This window comes from Leptinotarsa decemlineata, unplaced genomic scaffold (genome assembly GCF_025532065.1).
Source record: "Leptinotarsa decemlineata unplaced genomic scaffold, Ldec_3_MD MMD2_tig00026294_RagTag_RagTag, whole genome shotgun sequence".
In the NCBI taxonomy this organism is placed as follows: Eukaryota; Metazoa; Arthropoda; class Insecta; order Coleoptera; family Chrysomelidae; genus Leptinotarsa; species Leptinotarsa decemlineata.
In genome coordinates this window covers 9,811,072-9,833,753 of record NW_027412674.1, presented here as the reverse complement: position 1 = coordinate 9,833,753, position 22,682 = coordinate 9,811,072, and the positions used below count along the sequence as shown (strand labels likewise).

Below are 22,682 nucleotides of genomic sequence, written 5' to 3'. Positions count from 1 at the left end.
TTAATAGTGGAAAAATAAATAAACCAATTATTTAACGTCAGACTTTCGTTTGTGGTTTTGACTGATTGTGATAGCTACCAATTACAATAGAATAATGTCAAGATTAGGTTACGGTAATGAAGATTTCTTGAATTTATTAATAATTTTTGGTGAGTGCAGTAGAATTGCAAGTAGAACATGCCGAGTATTTCATGAAAGATATCCACAACTTCCGAAGCCGAATAATAATGTGATAAATCGACTACTAAAAAACTGTACGTTGAATGGAACCTTCCGTCCAAAAATTATTCGTAAGAAGACTAAAGTGGATGATGACAATGGTATAACAGTTTTGGGATACTTTCATGCATTTCCAAATGCTTCTCTGCACGAGGCTGAAAGGGAGATAGGTATACCCTACGTGACAATTTGTCAAATTCTTAATAAGCATAAATGGCATCCCTTTAAGTTCTACTGTGTCCAACATTTGAAAGAGACTGATTTACCTCGTAGAGTGGAATTCTTTGAATGGTTACTTGTCAAGACTCAAGAGGATGAACATTTCCTTGACAATATCATATGGACAGATAAGGTCAAGTTCACAAAAAATGGAGTTTTCAATAGACACAACAGTCATTATTGCGCGCCAGAAAATCCGCATGTTGTCCGCCAAAGGGGTTTTCAAGAAAGATGGCAATTCAATGTATTTGGTGCCATAAAGAATGAGTCAATTTTTTATATCGAGTTTTATGATGATAATTTGAATGCATCAAAATATGAAGATTTACTGAGGAATGGAATTTCAAATGATTTTAAATAATAGACCAGGAAGAGAACGTGTATGGTACCAAATGGATGGTGCTCCACCCCATAATTCTCATTCAGTCAGCAAAGCTCCAACCGAAATCTTCGAAGACAGATGGATTGGTAATAATGGACCTTTTCGTTGGCCCCCTAGAACACCAGATGGCAATCCATTGGATTATTTCGTGTGGGGTTTCAATAAAAAATATGGTTTACTCTACTCCAATAACAAAAATGGAATATATGAAATCGAGAGTTACAACTGCTTTCAATAGTTTGACTCCAGACTTGATCAGAAGCGCTACACATGACAATCTTTTGAAGAGATTACGTGTTTGTTTGAGTAGAGGTGGAGATGTGTTTGAACATATTCTGAAATACACTGACGATTAACTCAACTCATTAATTTATGGGTTTATTATTTTCAGTTCGTGTTTCAGCGTTACTAAAACTATTGTTTGAAGAGAAGTTCCATTCGATGGTTGAGGAGTATTTTAATAATTATCTTTTCATTGTATTATCTGTGACTAATTGAGAAACATCAAACGAAATCTGTTTTACAAAAATGAGTGATGAACAAGGAAACCATGTCAATTTCCGTTTGAAACAGTTCATCTCGAAAACGGTTCAAAATAGAAATAGTATTATCTAAACAAAAGTAATCTAAAATTGGATGTAGAGCTCAAAAATGTTGAAATATACAGGGTGTTCCATTTGAAAAAATTGAGTTCCACTCATTTTTTCATGAGATCAAAGTATCTGCATTTTTTGAAGACCCTGTATGAGGCAAATGAAAATATGACTCGTAGTGAAGCTCGTCATAGTATCACTCCACTCCGTTTCAAATTTGATCGTTTTAGTGCAAGAGAGTTCAAAATTATCAGCATTTATAAAAGTTCATGTTTGGTAAAAAAAATATCGAAATTAATTTATATCTTCTCAACGGTAATATATAGGTATAGGGAAATAGTATATGAATTTGTTGACAAAGTGATAATGAAGCATAATATGATATTATATACGGGGTGTTCCATTTGAAAAATCAAAGAAGCCGCTATTTTATAGTAGAAGCGACAACGCCGCTTTGTCTAAATTATTTTAGGCGTGTAGGTCATATTGACTTATGCATACTGTGGAATTTTCAGGTTGATCCGTTGAATAGTTTGCCGGAAACGGCTAATTAACGCTCATCATGAAAAGCTAACACTTAGGCGTTGTCGTAATGCATGATCTGTTCATTCCATTTTTCCCTTCGTGAAGTGCCTGGGTTGTTCATCGGTGACCAACCACTGCCCTGAACGTTTTTTTTGTCGCAGTGGATCAACTTTTCAATACACGTGACGATCCGATTAGAGACCTCGAAGCGTGACAATTTTTGTCAATCGTTATAATCGTAGAGCACTCATTTTTTAAGCTTAATCACATTTCCAAAACGTTTCAAACCATCAAAACCACATGGGAGCTGACGTCCAGTTCTTCTGTCATGCTATGTATCGTTTGCTAATGGTCCGACTCCACCAGGGTTCTCAAATCCTCGTCCTGAATTACTGTTACCAATTTTGGGGCTCATCTTCGAGGCTAAACTCTCCGGAGAATTGCCAAATGCTGGGTGATTTTTCGAGCTATTTCGGCAGCGCTTTGGTTCAATTCGTAGAAATACATTGACCAAAAATCGCACAACTATATTATAATAAGCATATTGTAATGAGCTGGTTTGAGGTTTGAATGTGGTGGTGTAGGAATCTGGTTGAAAAATTATATAAATTACTCTAAAATTGATCTATCGCAATTTTGCGACGAAAAAAATATTGAAGTTTGCAGTGTTTTGTTTAAAATAGAAAATACAAACACAATTGTAATAGTGTGCTATCGCTTCCCATCAGGAGACTAAGATACATTTTATAATAATCTTCAGGGAGTTCTAGAATATCTATAAACCGAAAAGAAATATTGCTTTACGGGGATTTCAATCTAGATTTGTATAACACTGGCGAAGGCAAAGACTTTAAAAGTCTATGCCATATGTTGAGTGGTTTTAATTTAAAGCCACAAATAAAATGGCCTACCAGAGTGAGTAGACATAAAGTAAAAACTATTGATCAAATATTCGTCAATTTTATTAATTCCGGTGTAAATGGTGTCTTCGACAATGTAAAATCGGATCATAGATCGATTTTTTATGAATTAGATTATTTTACAAATGAAATCAAATACTGTAAAAGGAAACATAGATCTTTCAATGAGGAATCCATTCAAAATTTCGAAAATGGTCTACAAAATGAAATTTGGACAGTATTATATAGTATTAGTGAGGTTGACGATGCATTTCAGTATTTTTTTAAATTTCATTAACTTCCACTTTCTTAATAATTTCCTGTTAAAAAATCATGTTATGAAAAAATAAAAAAAAATTGGGTCACTGGAGATATAAGGCGTTCAAGTTCCAAATTTAAATATTTGCATTATTTAAAATTACATAGACTCGAACTCAGAAAAATATATTTGGAAGAGAAAAAAATACACCAAGCATTGATTAAAAAATCCAAACAAGAATACTATCAACACAAAATAGAGACGGCAACATGGCATGCTGTGTCTGAAATAACACAAAAAAATATGTTGAACAAAAAAAATATGATTTTGGAGTTCAATGGTAGATCCATAGAGAATCCCAAAGAAGTATCCAATATGTTTAATGAGTTTTTCAAATCAGTTCCTGAGAAAATCCATCAAAATATTTTAGAAAAAACATCATGCAGAAATGAGCAAGTTTCAGTTAATTTCAGAGAACCTAAATTAACACCAATTTCAAAAGCATTTGTCCTTTCATTTTTGAGAAATAGGAGCAATATGTCAGTCTACGATATCAAGATGGAAATTCCATTCAATTCTGATAGTAACTAAATCAATATAGGTGTTCCTCAAGGTTCCATCTTGGGTCCCATATTATTTCCTTGCTACATAAACGATCTTCCAAATGATGGAGCCTCGTACACTTTGTTTGCAGATGATACATCTATAGTTGTTTCCAAACAAGACACAAAATTTTTAGGCGTTTATGTGGATGAACATTTACATTTCAATAAGCATTGTGAACATATTATCTCTCACCTGAATTCAGAAAGTTACAAACTGAAAAACCTTAAAACTGTAATGAATGAACCCCAACTAATACAATTATATCACGCTTTAGCTGAATCAAAACTGAAATACAGTCTTTGTTTCTGGGGAACATCTGCGCTAGCTGACAACGTGTTTAAAGCGCAGAAAAAAATTATCAGATGTATAGCAGGAGTTTCTTCAAGACAAAATTGTAAAGAACTCTTCAAAAAATACAAAATTTTAACCTTACCCTCACTGTTCATCTTTGAGTTGTGTATATATTTGAAAACAAAAATAACTTCCTTATGAATTTTAATTATCACTCTAGGACAACAAGACAATGTTCTTTATTTCATATTCCATTTGCCAAATATGAGGTTGGAAAGAACTCCCCAAGTATACTTGGTTTGAAAATTTCCAACAACTTACCAGATGACATAAAAAATTGCGAAAGAATAAAAATATTCAAGTTGAATTTGAAACGTTTTTTGATAAATAATTGCTTTTACAGCCTTTCAGAAATTTTCGAATAGTTTTCACCGCTTTAACTGATACTATGGTTTCATGGTTCCTATTTTTATTAATATTTTTGTTATGTTGATGTTCCGTTGTTGTTACTTGTTTGTTGTTGTTTGACTTCGATAATAGAACTACCTCGAAAGACAGCACGCATTTCCGTTGCCTTTCTGCATTTTATTTATCTTATTTTAGTATCTGAATGTTGGTATGTAACACAGTACCATGTGCTGAATGTAGTTATATAAGCATGACGATTACCATACAATGTAATTTTTGTCTAAAAGGTAATAAAGTATTATTATTATTATCATTATTATAGCTAAAAAGCAGAAAAAAAATAAGTTTGAAGAAAATTACCAGCATCAATTTATAGAAGACAAAATTTTTTATCCATCAGTATACAGGGTGGGCCATCAAAAACCTGACATGGAGGTTTTGGGTACTAATCTTGTGGATCCGAAAAAACGCTCAGGCAGGTCGATTTTTATTTTGAAGGGGACAGTTTTTCCCCATTTACAGCGTCGTCACTTCAACCCCAGAGCAGAGGCGTGAACAACCCTTGGAATTTCAATAGGCAAAAGGGGGCGAGTCGCACATTGTTTGAAAGATTTTGGAATTTTCCAAACAATGATTTAATTTTTTTTTAATTTGGACGTATTTGAAAGAGTTCTTTCCGATAATTAACTTTTTCAATATTGTTAATAGTAACAAATTGTTGTACGCCACTGCTCAGTTGGAATGTATTTGGAACTCTTTCATTCGTTTCTTACGCTACTTTTTTATTGATTTTTTAGTTCATCTCTTATAAGAGGACTATTACAGTTGAGAAATGGTTAAAAATGCTGTTTCTATTTCTCATTTTTATGTTAAAAGTGATATCTACATTATTACTAGTAGTGAGTGCCGTAGTGTTGCTGAAGAAACAATGATTCACACAACTGCAGAGAGGATTGAGTTGATTGAACTATACTATGAAAATAGACGTTGTGTTTCGAGAGCCGCTGAACTGTTCAATCAACAGATATAGGAAGAATGTGTCGCGACAATATGTTTTCGATTTAATTGCAGAATTTCGCGCAACAACTGGATCTGCAACAAATAACAAAACGGCAAAGCGAACCACCAGTAACAAATGAGGCAATACAAGTAGCAATTCTGGGCCATGTTGAGCTTGACCATACTTTGAGCACAAGAAAGTTAGCATTTGTTTCCAGGGTGTCACGAACTAGCGTTCGTCGTATTTTAAAAACCCACAAAATGCATCCTCACTAGATTAAATTAACGCAAGAACTGAATGAAGATGATTCCTATCAACGCTTGCATTTTTGCGAGTTGGTTAGTGAACGGGTGGTGGAAAATCCACATGTTTTCAACATTTGTTCCAGTGATGAATGTTCTTTTTGCCAAATGGCACAGTTAATCGTCATAATTGTTGCTATTGGGCTGATTCAAATCCTCACATTTTTCATGAAGTGCATACTCAACATACAGAAAAATTGAAAGTATGGGCTGGAATTTTTGGTGACCGTGTTGTTGAGTCATTGTTTTTAGAAGGCAATTTAACCGAACAAAAGTTTCTGGAGCTTCTGGAAGATACTATTAATCCCCTTCTCACTGATATTATTGAAAATGTCCACAATTATCGGGAGGATCTGTTAATATTTCAACAAGATGGGGCTCCTCCGCACTATGCTCTGTCTGTTCGGCAGTATTTAGATCAGACTTTTCCGGATCTCTGGATTGGGAGGCGGGGCACTATCGAATGGCCACCACGATCACCAGACCTTTCGCCGTTAGATTTCTTTCTGTGTGGTCATTTGAAAAGAAGAATTTACTGTACTCCTCCTGCATCACTCGAAAATTTACGGTAACGAATCAAAAATGAATGTCGCGAAATCCCTCCAGAAATGCTCCACAATATTCGAGAACGTTTCCAGCAGAATCTCTATTATTGCATGGAAGCTGGAGGTGCTCATTTGCTAACATGAGAATGAAGTGAGTAACTTCAACTCTAAAAATATTAAAAAAAAAGTGTACACCGTTGTTTGGAGAACTCCAAGATGTTTCAAACGATGTATTCGCCCCCAGTTCCCTGATAAAACTCCCTCTGCTCCCTCTGAGCATTTTCTTGGATTTGCAAGATTAGTACCCAAAACCACCATGTCAAGTTTTCGATACAATAGAATGAATATTCTGAGATATGGAGCTACAAGAACACATGACATTGAAACAGACAGAACTTTTGAAACAACCTGATACTTTGTCTCTTATGAGACATTCGAATGATGTCCATCTCAACAGCTAATTTTCAAAGAGTTGACCTATACACCTGTGTGGATCGTGTTTAAGCTAACTGCTTACATTGATCACAAGTTGTAGTTCGATACATGCATTTTTTGTATTCTATTGTAACGTATCAAGTTATGAAATATTTCTATATCATGATGTCAGCTTATAAAAATAAGTGAATTATATTCAAACACTTTCGTCTCCACTAATGATGAGAACTGGCAAAGAAATATTAGATGATAGGGTTTTCCTATTTACTCCAATGACGAAACAATTATTTTCCATAAAACCACAGGACTGGACAAATTATATAATGATTCGGCGTAACCTTCATGTTTGTACACAATTACATTCTTGCCTAACTAACAACCTCGACGCAAACACTGCGTTGATGGGAAAATGAATTTGAAAATTGATATTCAAGTGTGTATTTCTAGATACAATTTCATGAACTAATAATTTGAATGAGGTGGGGAGTAACCAAATGATGGATTCAAGTGTTGCTGTGACCAAAAAAAGGTTATTTCATTCATAGTTGTTTATATACAGGGTGTTTCTAAAGATCAGTCTTAAATACGAAGCTATTGAAATTCGAAATGGAAATGTTCCTTTCAGAAGACATAATGGAAACTAGTGGATCTGTAAAATCTATATTATGGTCTTATAATAGAAAGAAATACGAAATCAGGAGTGTATGAATATGGGCTAAGTGGGCTGGAACATAGTTCTGGATACCCTGATTAATCACCTCAACAATAATGGATTCCACACAATTGCATATGCAGACCGGCATATTTGTGAACACACTGTGCGATAAAGCGCAGGATGAGCCCAAATTAATAGAAACATGGTGTGAGGAACACTCACTGATGGTCCTTTTCACCGGGAAAAAAGTTTATCGGGCTTAAAACCTCCCGAAATCTTCAAAAGCAACCTAAACTTCTCCGAAAATGTGAAATACCTTGGTACTATCCTCGACAGAAAGCTAATATGGCACTCTCACTTACAAAGTAGAGCCAAAAGAGTATATGTGGCTTATGAGCAATGTTAGAGGACAGTGGAACGCGCATGGGGTCTTCCACCCCGTGTGGTCACCTGGATCTTCATTGCAATAATAGGACATATGTTAACGTACTGAGCCATTGCATGGGGATCGAAAGTTCCACAAGCAACGGCCATCCAAAAATTATATCAAATACAGCGACTGGCTTGTTTAAACATCACAGGAGCCATGACAACAACAGCAACCGCGGCAATGGAATTGATTACGGGTCTGATCCTTCTGGACATGTAGGTACGTTAAAGAGTTTGCTTTAACGTCCATGTTACGATCGCGCACGGCTGGTGTGAACTTCGAAGTAGGAATGGGTCAATTGAGGCTGATTCTATGGCGAGAAGCGCTCACTGCGCAACCCCTGCTGCAGGCAACCAGTGATGTTTAATAAACCCTACAAAATACAAATCAAACAGAACACAGAGTCAGATACTACAAACGCAATAAGCATATATATATATATATATATATATATATATATATATATATATATATATATATAGACGGCTCAAAAACCAGTATGTGGAGTGTACTAAACATGGCCAAGCCTAAGGATTATGTGGGAAATGGGAAAGAATACCAGCGTGGTCCAAACAGAACTGGCTGGTAAGTCAATCGCCACAAAAGAAATAATCAGGAAAGGAATTTCTGGCAAAAACATAACAATCTGCACTGACAGCAGGCAAGCCCTATTAGCCTTGAATAAAAAACATGTTACCTTAGGGCCAGTACTAAAGTGCCACCAAGATTTAGCCAAAGCTTCGGTAGATAATAACATTATCCTGAGGTGGGTTAAAGCACACGATAGGAGTAAACGTAATCGCACTGCCGACTCTTTAGCCATGGAAGCGGCTGGAGTAAGAATTTTAGGATCCAGTGGCACCTACGGCCTGATGACTTCGACAATTGCGGAACTAGCCAAATTTCAATCCCCAAAGAGATGGGATGAAATCAAATGATGCAATCTTGCCAGGATCACCCTGGGCGACCCTGAGAAGCTGGCGCCGAAGTAATATCTGGCGATGAACAGGAAAAATATACGCTCAACAGTAGGATTTCTGACTTGCCACTGTCAATTAAGGAAATTATTCCATAATATGGAGCTAGTGGACACACCTTTATGCAGGATGTGTGAACAGGAAGATGTGACTGTCAGGCATGTCCTTTGCGAGTGCCCGGAGTTATCGTCAATAAGAGAGTGTGTGTTCGGGGAGTCTTGGCCTTCACCTGCCGATATAAAGGAGATGTCTCCCAGTGACCTGTCCACCTTCCTGCAAAGGTCAGGATGGATGATGACTTTGGAGGACAACTCCTCATTTGGGGTTACACCTGTCATTCGAAGGGGTTGAAGGTAGGGGTGGCATTTTTACGTTGAAGAATGTCAAATTATAATTTACATTTGTACATATGTACAGTAACCGTAATAAGGAATTTATTCCATGTGGCTTTTGCATACTATATAGTTTTAAGAGGTTGTACATTGTTGATTATTTTGGTGTTCTATATTCGTTTGAAAATGTCCGTATAGGACAAAACTGCAGTAACGTTGATTACGAATGAATGTGGTATAAAAACATATAAATTTCATTTTCCAACTTTTCTCTATTCTCTCTCTCTCTCTATTCCGAGCGAATAAATTTTGATGTGTAAAATAAATGATTACCAAGTTTGGTAACGGTTGTTTGAAAAGTAAACAACATTTCAATAAAAACTTGTTTAGGTACGTCAATTCAGTTTAAGTTTATACACCAAAAACACTTTGACCATTCTTCGCAAATCTTATGATGTTTCTCTGTTGATGATTCTCAAATTCTTCATGGGTGAAATACAACTTATATGAGTGCAATGACAGAGATGAAAAAGTGAATGAAGTTTTTACTCACTCAGTCTATGTTTTCTATGAGTACCCGGAAAGTTACACCATGACGAAACACGCTCCACTGAATAAACCACAATAATGTTAAATATGGATGTAAGATCTGGCCTCTTATCAGTATTTCACAGTTATCAATAATAAACATGCGGTGAAATGAAATATTTAAATATCGTTTGCACTCCGTAAACAGAGTGAAGTAAACAACATTTTTTTCAACGTGGTTTCCTCTGTAGGCCTATTCCAAGAATCTGTTTCTATTTGATGGATGCAAGTGAATTTCCTCAATAGTGATACATCGTATATCTTCACGTTGGTATCAAAAGAATCTTCAACTGTTGGTGGTTCAACATTGGAACACGACCTTGACAATTTGTAAATGTTAGAGAACAAAACATTCCAACTTTTTTGCACCCACATTCAGCACAACATCCCGTTTTACAGTTGCAAAAATATGCGTTCCGCAGTTTTTCCAGCGCAGGTGGTAGTAAAGTCTGAACTAGTTCTAATGTATTGTCGACCGATAATCAACCAGGGTCTTTTGGGTCTAGCTGATGACCAAACCACAATCGAACTTGGTAATATACCGTTGAAGATGATGATGAGCTGCTGAGGTTGAAAGAAGACAAGATAATTGCACTTGTTTTTTATTTCTAGTATCTAAGTAAGTTTCTTAGGAGCTCCATACATAGAAGCGAATACCGTTGGTGATAATTTCTTGTGGAGAATTACTCTTTTGAAATACTTTGGCACATTGAACTCAATCTTGTTATCCAAACATTTTAAAAACTGTTGTTTGATCCCTCCTGAAAAATGCCTATGTCGTATAACAGCCAGTTATTATGTGTAAAAATAGTTCATGATTTTGACGATGAATATATTTCCGATTGACTTTGAGACTTTCCAGGTGAAACAAAAATCGTTTTTACGCTTGGAGTTCGAGCAGTAAGTAACACGAGTGAGTCTACATCTTCACCTACAACAACAGTTGTATTTGTTAAATTCAATTGCTCTATTGCTGTTCCAATTACCATTCACATCAGCATCATTTTGAGCTTGTTTCACAAATATATTTTCAGTAGTGATTTTCATTCAACATTGAAATGAATCGAGATTTGTTGACTGTTAGGAGTGGCGCTGAAGACTAATAGTATTGCATGTATTGGGTTATATTAGGTTAGGTACAGAGTGAGTGGGTCTATTCGACCATCCATCGCAACCCGCAAGGGTTTATTATGGCTCACACCTATTCACAATCGACCAAACAAACCTAGCTTCTCAACGAAGCCGATTAGTTTGTATGGTGAGTGGTCTTTCAGGTCAGATGGTGAAAGTACGCTCTGCCAAACTCTGAAAACCTGATTCGGTCCCAAGCGGGGCAGGCATAAAGTATGTGCTCTGCTATTTCATCATTTTCCAAACAGAGGCGACACACACTATCTACCAACAGTCCGAGTCTCTGCATATAATGATTCAAATATCAGTAACCTGTAAGTAGGCCTGTTAGACATCATAGTTCATCCCTACTGTAGTCGAACAACTGTTTGATATCAAGCTTCGAAGGGTGGATAAACGCCTTGGAGTGAGCCAATCCTGGAAGATTCTGCCAGAAGTCCATAAATCTTATTGCCATCCTGGTGTTCAATCTTTGTATGGCAATCTGTTGACTCTTCCTATCAAGGAAAGTCGTTTTTGGCAATTTGTTACCAATTTATACGTTGCTCGGTAGGAGACAAGAGCTCCCAACGCCGCTTGGGTGTCAGTGAATATTTTCATTGACTTGTGTATGAGGTTGGATTCTTCCAATCTCTCCGCAGACAATTCAATAGCGTAAATTTCCATTCGAAATAGAGTCACTGTACTGGGTCTGCGACTAAAAACACCTGCACCGGAACCAGTAATAGGGGAGCCCAAGCGGGGATTTCGGGATGTACTAAAGCGCGACAGATAAATACATAGATAAATACATATCTTGTACCCGGTTAAATACCTCCACCAAATATGAGCCCCATATATAAGGCCGCCTATGAGGGATGAAGGATCAGATTAGTAAAAAAAATGATCATCAGAAATTCTCGAGCGCGTCAGATCAAGGTAGGGTGAGTTAATTACCTGATAAAAAGTGTATATTCCAGTAATCTGACAATTTGAGAGTGACGTAAAGAAAGGGGAGGGTAGCAAAGTTGTTGCTATGACGCCATCACAGCTGATCACAGAGACCCGTTCGTGATGAAGATGATGATTGATTATTCAAATAATTGATGGATGTAGCGATACTACGTGGTAAGAAATAATAATGGATAAAAGAGAAATTAAACTTTCTATGTTTTCTACCACTTTTATTTGTAACTAACGTTACTGCAGTTTGGTCCTATAAGGACATTTTCGTACTTATACAATATATAGGAACATTTTCAAACTTATACAATATATAAGGTTTAAAATGTCCTTATAGGACGAAACTGCAGTAACGTTAGTTACAAATGGAAGTGATAAAGAACATAGAAAGTTTCGTTTCTTTTTTCTTCAATAATTAATCAATTGATTATAGAAAATTATTTTTTTTAGCATTTTTTTAAATTATTTTCCTATAAATACAAATATTTTACTTAAAAAACATACTTATTTCTTTGCATGCTATTTCCTGAGCTTTTCAATTAATCAAATTCGATGAATCGAAAAAAAAAAATATTGTTTTTGTCAGATTAAGCGAATCCCTCTGGATAATCTTCAGATTATGAGACAGCACGTCTAAAACATGAAGATAAACCATATATATCTTAATCTGACACGCTTGAGTATATCAAAATGGCGAGTTTTTTATTTGCACATCATAATAATGGTCGTGAGTTTGCGTCAGATCGAAATCGTCAGATTATTGAATGAGAGCTTTTTTTTGTTGCACTTAACACCCTCTTAAAAAATCTGACGTGCTCCATTGAATTTTTTTTCTTTTCACTTTTAACCCTTACGTACAACCACCCACATCATGCAAACGACCAGATTAACATACCAACATTATTAAAAATACGTAGGATATTGATGCTATCAATATCTGACGCGCTCGAGTATGTCCATGCAACAGTATTTTTTTACGTATTTAAAAATCTATAGCCGCTTCCCCCACCGATGAAGAGGTATATATTATATGACATTTTTTTCTTCTGATCATCTAAGCTTTGCAACCTAATATGTCTCAATGACGCTCGAGTAAATTCCTATTTTGCATCGTGGGCTCACCTGCCACGGATGGTGTTTTTAATCCATCTGTGAACCAACAACGATTTGCTCATAATAGTTTCTTCTCGGTAACAGTACTTTATGAGGGAGTTCGTAGTTGGAGGCATAAAATCAGAGGACATTTTCAGAATGCTGTGACTTCCGGTGTCAACTAACAGTCTGTTGCACTCTGCATTAAATTGATTTATGTAATTGGTAATTTGCACAAGTCTACATGCAGTCCATCTAGCCTCTCTCTCCAGAAAAATGTGGAGAGGAGGTAGATCTAGAAGGATCTCCATGGCTGGAAGGATCTCCGACGTGTCTATAGGGACAGTCTGGCTTTGTGTAAAACTTTTTTCAAGTTAGCGTTCCAGGTGAGTTTTTTATCGAGAACATTGCCAAGATATTTCGCCTCCGTTCCAAATGGAATGACCTCACAATTGAGGAAAAGTGGCGTTAGATCATCCAATTTTCTCCTGCTTGTGAAAGGGATTATTACAGTTTTACTGGGGTTGACAGACATCTGCTCCCACAGGCACCAACTGTGAATAACGTCCATCGTGCTTTGGAGGATATCCTTCCCGACGTGGACCTTGCCAAGATGATAAGGTCATCTGCATAAGCTTGCAGATCTACTTTTCTTCTGTCGGGGATATCAAGCAGACTATCCATCAAAATCGACCATATAAGGAGAGATAGTACCCCACCTTGAGGGAAGCTTTTGGTGACCTAATGGCCTCGCCTCCAAGAGTCGTAGTTGCAGTTCTATTTACCAGCATGGCATAGATCCAGCCAGTTATGGTCGATTCCTTACCTTTCCTAGCCAGAGATGATGCTATAGATTTAGGTAGTGTATTGTCAAATGCTCCTTGAAAATCGAAGACATACAGCAACCGCAATTTCCATGTTGTCGAGGGATTGGGAGATTTCCCCTACAAGGTCCCTTAATGCTGACTCTGCTGATTTGCTGGTTTGATTAGCATACTGATGGTTATTCAGGGTGATGCATATAAGACCCCCCTCACTGATATGTCCGTCCAGTACTCTCAAGTCCTTTCAACAGGAAGGATGTATGGCTGATTGGTCGTACCGATTTAGGGTGTGGGTGTTTCCGACCTACATGTATTGGGTATTCCAAGATAAAGCAGGTATAAAACGCTAGACACGCAAGCAAGGCTTGGTACACAAAGTATTTGGACATTATAAATAATTATTTGATCTACAATTTCTGTCTGAACTAATTTTACGATGAAACTTACCGTTTTGCTGAAAATCGCGAAAACCCATTTTTGTGACCTTCGACCCCAAGTGAATGTTTTTCCAGGATTTCATTTATAATGGTGTTCAGAACAATCCTATCAACTTTCAGCTGCATGTGAATTTTTGTACTCCTAGCTCACTAAATTGACCGGATAAGTACTTTGTATGTACCAAATAAAATCTGATCTGGTAGAACATAGTTGAATGGAACCTGAAGCACCAAACGTTTCGTCATCTGCTGCGGCATACATCATCAGTGCTAACTAACTGCTAGGATGAAGGTTAGTTATATCTTAAAGTCTGAGCAGTCAGTCAGACATAACCATTTTCCTCGCAGTCATCGCATATATCACTGATGATGTCTGCCACAGTTTCAGACGAAACGTTAGGTACTTCAGATTCTATTCGACCACGGCCTGACAGCCCGGATTTTATTCTCTTTCATCGTGACTTAGCCGTGAAAACCATTTATCTTATATTGAAGAATGATTTTTTATAAAATATTATCTTATTTTCTAATATACGTTATACGTTTATACGTTGTCTTTACCATTTTCAACCATGTCATCCAGATCTGCAACTATCCGCACTTTTCCTCAAAAATATATTACTTCAATAGTTGAATAAAACAATTATTTGGAACTTTTTTTATTGGTATCGATCTATTACAATTTTGAAGTTTTGAGAAATTTATTGGTTTCGTACACAATTTAAAATATTCAATTCAATTTAAAATATTCAAAACTCAGGATATACAAATGGAATGAATAACAATCAGTTCTCTGGCAGCAAATCCATATATGAAGATCATGATTGATCAGTCTTAAATAGCTCTTCATAATCCGTTGGAGCTACGGGTCTTCTTAAGAATGTTCGAAAACCTGATTTAAAATGCTTGTTTGACTTCCAGAGTTTCCACATAGTAATCAACGATAATGAACATGCCAAATATTCAGGTAGGAATGCTAGATTCCATAAAATCATATCGACTTGCGGAAAATCTCTGAAAATATTCATTAAATTGTAAATTACAAAAAGTGGTAGCCAACATAATAGAAGTAATATGGATATATTCAAAACCCACTCATTACTGGTTATTAAATTTGTATTTCTATTTTGTATACCGAAATATAATAAGAGTAGCACTGCCAGTATATAATATGAAGTGATGAAGTAAAAATAGAAATCATTTTTCATTCCCACTTTGAAGCAAATACCGCCAGCTGCAGCAAACAGTATACCGTGAAAAAAATAAATGAATGAGAATAAATGTGCGATTCTTTCTCTGTACTTATAAAACCAGATAGATTTTTTTGCTTCCATGATAACATCTATTCCGAATCCAGCAGTAAAACTTATTGTTAGAGCCATGGCTAAGAATTCACTTCTTGTCCATAAACAAAACCAGTGTACTTCCAGTTGACCCTCGAAGAACATATCGAGGATTATATAAAACAGTGGCATGGAGATTATATAGAAAATATGCGAGAATCCAAGATGCACCAAGTACAGATTGGTTCTGTTCCTAAGCCTCTTGTATCTTAATATTACCATAATGATCAGTATGTCAGCCACTACAGATACAATACCCAACGGTAAACTGATATAGTCCGTTGTAATACTCAAATATTCCCATGCAGTTTTGTCGGATTCATTTGGTTGTATTATGTGCGGATTATCTTCCATCTTTGTGTGCCCTATCTGCAACAAATGGAACCGGAATCAATTCAGATTTGAACGCACAAGAATATTTAATTTATGCCAGAATTTTTTTTTTATTTCACTTCGAGCTCATGAAAATAGTATATCTAATATCGAAAGAACTGCTTTTCTCAAAAAGTAGCTTCAACAGTACTGTCGATCATGAATAGCACAGAAGGAGACAACAGAAATATACTAAATAGAAATGGCATATTTATATTATATACAGGGTGTAACTGAATAAGTGTAAATCGTTTTAGGAGGTGATTTCTCATCGAAAAAAAGGGAAGCTCTTTCATATAAAGAAATTTCATTGGAGCATTCCTTGTTGAGATACAGCCCCTTAAAGGGGGTACATAAAATGTATATAACAATTTTTTTACAAGCACTGAAAAAGTTACAATATTGAAATTATTCTGACGTTTTGTCCTACCAAAAAGGCACTCAGCCAGTAATTTATTTGGTTCACCCCATGGTTGTAAGGGGTGGAAAACGCAACCCCTAAAATTTATTTTCAATGTAACTTTTTGTCTTATTATCTGTTTACTATTTAAAAATTTATTGACGATAGCCTGTTTCATTCTAAACAGAAAATATCTCTTCAATTTTTTGCCCAAAATGGACCAGTTTGCAGTAAAAAATTATTTTACGAACAACTACAGAGATACATCGTCATAAATGCGAACTGGATTTATTGTTATTTTGTAGTTAGTACCTGCATTAAAAGATTGAAGGGTAATAAACAAAACTAATTTATCAGTAACAAAACACACAACATGTTCAATATGTCTACCTTCAGACATTACACATGCGTCTAGACGTCGACGCTTTGAGCCACGTATTTGCTCAAAAAATATTCCTGGAGTCTCTCAGATTACCCTGCACGCATCGATGATGCGGTTTTTTGAGTCCTTTACATCGTGAACAGGAGTACGATAAACCAAAAGCTGTGAATGGCCCCAAATAGAGAAATCGAGAGGATTGAGATCCAGGGATCTAGCGGGCTAGGTATGTGGTCCTCCTCGACCTATCCACTGATTTGCATATGTTTCAGTTAAATGCTGACGTGCTACTTGACTAAAATAGGCGGGAGCCCCATTATGCATAAAAAACATATCCCTTCTGACGCCCTAAGGAACTTCCTCCAGCAGTACTGGATGCACTTCTCTTGAAAATTGAACGTATGCCTCACCATTTAATCGAGGAGGTAGAAAATGAAGCCCAATTAAATCATCCCCAATAACTCCGAGCCACACGTTGAGAGAAAACTGTTCTTGATGGTTAGTTTCGAAAATAGCGTGAATGTTTTCATCAGCCCATATGTGGTAATTATGGAAATTAATAATCTTGTCCCGAGAAAAACTACATTCGTCTGTGAATTCTATCGTCTTCAGACAGTCACAATTCCTTCTAATCATTTCCAGCATCCAATTGCAAAATTCAAGACGGTTCGGAAAGTCTCGCGGTAACAGTGCCTGTACTCGTTGCAGATGGTAAGGGTATATAAGAGTTGTTCCTTTAAAATTCGAAATTCCGTCATATGATTAACATTTAGTTGAAAAGCAATTTTTCTAGTACTGGTAGTAGGTTGTTCTTCAATCAAATCAAGTACTGCTTCCTCAAGCTGTGGTGTTCGTACTTCTCGATGGCGACCACAATCCTGCGTTCTTTTGTCGAATGAACCATATTCTCGTAATCGTTAATGAAGTCGAGCAAATATTCTATGTGAAGGATGCTGCCGTTGAGGATACATTTCAGCATATCTTCTAGAAGCTTCTAACCCATTCCCCTGCGACAGACCGTAAACGTAATGCATATCAGCCATTTCCTCATTTGTGTATGCCATTTTAATAACAAGTGAATTACTAAAGTAACTAATTAAGAACAGAACAACAACACACAATTAGTATTGATTCAATTTCGAAAATTCAAAAACTGACAGCGTCATATCAATTTAATTGTCACTATCGCTAATAGCGATCTACTAGATAGATTAGTTTCGTATTTTCGCATTTATGACGATGTATCTCTGTAGTTTATGGGGCTGTATCTTAACAAGGGATGCTCCAATGAAATTTCTTTATATGAAAGATCCTATCTTTTTTTCGATGAGGAATCACCTTCTTGGATGTTTTACACTTATTTAGTTACACCCTGTATAATAGCCCGCTCTTATTTGTCATTTATGTGAATGACTTGTGCAAATATATGATGCCGTTCAAATCGGTTCTCTTTGTGGACGACACCACTTTCATTCTGGCGGATAAAAATAATGATATGTTACAGTCTCATCTTAACGAGGTATCTAATATTACTAATCAGTGGTTCATGTCTAATAATCTGAAACTAAATGGTCAGAAGACACAATACAGATTTCTCTAATTGTGAAACTAATAAAGTTGAATTACTGAGCATTACATTAGATAATAGACTCAACTGGTCTGCGCCTATTTCTCAACTGAAGAGAAAACTCTCGGGTTCTCTATTTGTTCTTCGCCAATTCAAGTACATCACGAGTGCAAATATATTGAAAACCTCATATTTTTCACTGTTTCACTCCCATAATAATTATGGTGTACAACTTTGGGAAAGTTCATGTCATTCCATTAAAATATTTAGGATGCAAAAGAAGGCACTGAGAGTGCTGGCTAATATTGGATACAGGAGTCACTGTCAAGAATATTTCAAAAAACTCAGAAATATGCCATTACTAACTTTATTTCTTCATTACGTTTTAATTCAAATCCATAAGAAGAAACCATCCTTGGCGAAACATTGTCATATCCACGAACATAACACACGAAGCGCTCACCACATCAGAATGAATCGATTTCGTCTTCAGATATCGCAAAAAATTTTCATAGATTCATAGATTTCAAAGAACTCGGAGAGAAAATTGAAAAATTATTTGTTGAGGCATTGTTTCTATTCTGTCGACGATTTCAGAGCACATTTTTGTGGTAACACACGATCACTACTTCTTTTTGATTTTCAACGTTTTTGCATATGTGATTGTTGTTATCTGCTTGTGAATTTTAAATGTAAAGCCAAATATGACTTGCTACAAACATATTGTATTATGTAACGTAGTCAAATAAATATTATAAACATTGAATTTCACAGAAGAAAATAAACTTTCGAAACAAATACTTTTATATGAACGCTCAATTTTGCGAAAAACACTTCTTTTTATTCCGTTTATATTTCACCTACATGGAACACTGTCATCCTCACTGTAAAGGATCACCCGGTATATTTATTTGAAATGAATTCACTTTGAATGCTTCAGAGGAAGTGAAAAAATCCAATATTTACCTAGCTAGTATTTTATTCACATGGCGCAGTTGGTAGGACAAGTTGTAAAAATCGAAACAAAAAAGTAAATATTCATAATATGGCTGGAAACGGAACTCCACCTCTATGATTCCAAGGAAATATGGAGAACAATTGGATTTCGTGGAAAAAAAATATTTCGAATTATTTAATAGCAATGGAATATTCAAAGAAAGATGATTCTACGAAATGTGCACAAGTCCTCCATTATACATATAGTAGAAGAGGTATATCGTATGTATACAACATTCAAATTTGATCCAGATGAAGACGGAAAGTTGAATGTTATAGTAAAGAAATTCGATAATCATTTTATTCTTTTTCAAATCTCAATTCTGAAATTGAGTATTTTTTGTTAGGCAAAAGTAAAATCATTTTAGTTTAGTTTTAGTTTCACAATAGTATATGTTAATTTGTTGTAAATTATTACTCGTGTATAATTTTGGAAAGAAGGAAGATGTTGAGGATCATCCGATATATTTATTTGAAATGTATTCACTTTGACTGTTCTAGAGGAAGTTAAAAAAACAGTATTTACTTAGCTATCGTTTCATTCACACTCACTGCTAGACACCCGATGTTTCGCAGTAAGACATTGGCCTTATCGGCTCTTCAGTAGCAAATACAGGTGACATTTTAAGAAAAAACACTCAATTCGTTCATAATTATGACTTTTCGTCACTGAATGGAATAAATCCACCCATGTAATCGATGACAGTACGTAATTAATATTCATTCGCTTATTCGATTGAATCCCAGCCACAAGAATCTTGTTTAAATTGAAAGGGTATATATATGGAGATAATTTTTGAATGATTCCCCCAAATTTTTGTATCAAGATGGAATGGAAGGCCAAAAACTTCCTTTTCCAATGAATGTACTAGTTTCTACAGAGCTCTCAATATTTTTTTATCGTGTAAAATATTGTTGTATTATTGACTCGGAATTGTTACAATCAAAAGTTGACGATTCTTATGTTTCAAACAATTCATCGAAAATCCACATAAGTACTGCATTTCTTTTTTTGGTATATATACAGAAAAAAATCACTTCACGAAAAAAATATATTACATTTTCCAATATCAGCCACAGTTTTTCTATATTTTTTGGCATACCATAGCCTTGAAAGAACCCACTTTCAAGGCTATTGTCCGTTTCAATGTCATGTGTTTTACCAGCTCCATATCTCAATAATAATTCATCCTACTGTGTCTTAGTATATATATATACTAATCGATAATGCTGTTAATTTTTTTCCAAATTGTTAGACGTTGGTGTGTGAAATTTGTTTCTGAAGATAATCCCCGAAGTGGTCGACCAATAGTAATCCAGGACGAAGATTTTAAAGACCCTGGTGGAGATTGATCCATTACAATCGACACTCTTGACTTTGACATCAGGTGCGTTAAACTCAGCGTCTTTGGTTTTTCTGTGAATGCGCTCACTAACCAAACAACTCAAACTAAAATTATGTGAGGCGCTAATCAATTCGAAAGTTTCATATTGCGATAGAATTTATGGCCCTGCGTTACTTCAATATGATTCCCTTCGTCTTCAGCGAATCCAAAACAGTTCCCTTCGTTTTTCTTTTGGCATTCGAAAATACGACCACATATCACCGGTCATGAAGGAATCAGGTTGGCTGCAACTAGAGGAACTCAGGACACTGCACCTACTTACTGACACCCACAAAGTGTTCAACATCGGAGTGTCACATTATTTAACGAAAAAATTGAATTCTTCTTCATAAACTAACAGCTTTTCCACTAGAAACAGGTCGTTGTTGGTCATTCCTGAACACAGGTCTTCTGTTTCAAGTCTTATGCAGATGACATTGTCATCTTGGTAAGGTCCACGTCGGGAAAGGTCCTCCAAAGCACGATGGACGTTGTTCAGAGTTGATGTCTGAAGGAGCAGATGTCTGTCAACACCAGCAAAACTGTGATAATTCCCTCCACCAGGAGAAGAAAATTGGACGATATAACGCCACTTTTCCTCAATGGTGAGGTCATTCCATTTAGAACGGAGGTGAAATATCTCGACATTGTCCTTGATAGAACACTCACCTGGAACCAGAAAAAGTTTAACACAAAGCCAGACTATTCCTCTGGTGGTAAAACTTGGAGTTTAGGTTCCAAACAATGCCTGGCTTACAGAGACAGGCTTGTCTGGCCGTCAGTGGTGTCATCAGTACCACACCATCAGCGGTCATGGAGATCCTTCTAAATCTACCTCCTGTAGATTTAGAAAGTTGCGCTCTGCACAAATGAATTTAGTGCAGAGCGCAACAGATTTTTGGTTGACACTGGAAGTCACAGCATTCTGTAAATGACCTCCGACTTTATGCTTCCAACTGTCAACTACGAACTGCCTCATGAAGTAGAGAGAACTGGATCCTCCGGTAGATGGAAATATAAAGAGCAGATAGTTGTTGGTTCACAGATGGATCAAAAACACCTTCCGGCCCTGGTACAGGTGTTTTCAGTCGCAGACCCAGGACAGAGATATCAACCTGCCTAGGAACCTATGCGACTATATTTCAAGCGGAAATTTAAGCTATTGAATTGTGTGCGGAGAGATTGAAAGAATCCGACCTCAAACACAAGTTGATTACAATATTCTCGGACAGTCAAGCGGCATTGAAAGCTCTCAGCTCCTACTGAGCAACATCTAAATTGGTAGCAAACTACCAAACACGACACTCCTCGATAGGAAGATTCAACAGATTGGCTCTGGTCTGAACATACTGACCGTACTGACCTGGTAGGCAATGAGGCTGCTGACTCCCTTGCAGAAGAGGGTGCTGCAAGCAGCTTTGTTGGACCTGAACCTGTCTTTGACATCGCTTTAGGCTTTGCCAAACAAACATTGAACACCTGGATGGCAAGAAGATTTATGGACTTCTGGCAGAATCTTCCAGGATTGGCTCACTCCGAGGCGTTTATTCACCCTTCGAAGCTTGATATCAAACAGTTGTTAGACTAAAGTAGGGATGAACTACGATGTCTAACAGGCTTTCATACAGGTCACTGTCATTTGAATCATCATATGCAGCTACTCGGACTCTCGAAAAGCAGTGTGTGTCGCATCTGATTGGAAAATGATGAATCAACAGAGCACATACTTTGTACCTGCCCCGCTGGGAACCGAAACAGGTACCATCTGAGCTGAAAGACCACTCACCATACAAACTAATCGGCTTCGTTAAGAAGCTGGGTTTATTTGGTCCAGTGTGAATAGGTGTGAGCCACAATAAACCCTTGCGGGTTGCAGTGGAGGGTCAAATAGACCCAGTCACTTTGGACCTAACCTTACCTGTGTTCAGATCTTCTGAATCCTACACGTTGAAAAACTAAAAAAAAAAAGACCCAAAGAACATTTATTTGTGTAGTTCACTTTCCTCATGCTGACTGTGGCTCATTCGTTAGCGCAAAAGTTTGGGTGACCGAATAATAACTATTTTTAGAAAATCTATGTATGTACTGTAATTTTTTTTCATTCTTTTCAAATTTCTTTTTTTTTTTTCTTGAAGGTTGAGTTTGAAAA

At 36.4% G+C, this 22,682-nt stretch overlaps 2 protein-coding genes across 7 annotated transcripts in view; one reads left to right on the top strand and one right to left on the bottom strand.

The window, feature by feature from the left end:
• The window catches only part of AstC-R2 (Allatostatin C receptor 2), a 649,221-nt gene that overhangs the window by 430,162 nt on the left and 196,377 nt on the right, over window positions 1-22,682 (top strand). The window lies entirely within an intron of this gene.
• LOC111515617 (uncharacterized) overlaps window positions 1-22,682 on the bottom strand; it is a 77,630-nt gene that overhangs the window by 30,244 nt on the left and 24,704 nt on the right. Inside the window, exon 1 of one of the 4 annotated variants that reach the window (XM_074180327.1) lies at window positions 9,631-9,784. The exons of 1 other annotated variant lie outside the window; for it this stretch is intronic. The gene's annotated coding sequence lies outside the window, so the exon portion shown is untranslated. Of the gene's footprint in view, window positions 1-9,630; window positions 9,785-22,682 lie in introns of those variants that run through there. 2 more of the 4 variants (XM_074180333.1, XM_074180330.1) reach the window with 2 other exon arrangements.